Below are 324 nucleotides of genomic sequence, written 5' to 3'. Positions count from 1 at the left end.
TTAACAAACCAAAATGTGTGGGTGACACTGTATAAAAACCAAAACAAACTATAGTGTTTGACACAGATACAAGTATATATATATACAGTATATGTGTATAGCCTGGGTCCCCCTGGTCCCCTATTTATCCACTTACCTTCCCATAGGCAACGGAGACTGGGGAAAGTGCGGGGGGGGGGGATGCTCAGTAGCAAGCGCAAGCGGCGGCCATTAGGAGTATAAAACAGCAGCGGAACTACAAATACCGGCAGCCTCAGGGGCTGCAGACTACATGTTGCCAGGCAACCAATAGTGCTGAGAGATGCATGGAAGTTAGAATTCTAA

This window comes from Ascaphus truei, chromosome 2 (assembly GCF_040206685.1).
Source record: "Ascaphus truei isolate aAscTru1 chromosome 2, aAscTru1.hap1, whole genome shotgun sequence".
In the NCBI taxonomy this organism is placed as follows: domain Eukaryota; kingdom Metazoa; phylum Chordata; class Amphibia; order Anura; family Ascaphidae; genus Ascaphus; species Ascaphus truei.
Note: the sequence above shows the minus strand (reverse complement) of the source record.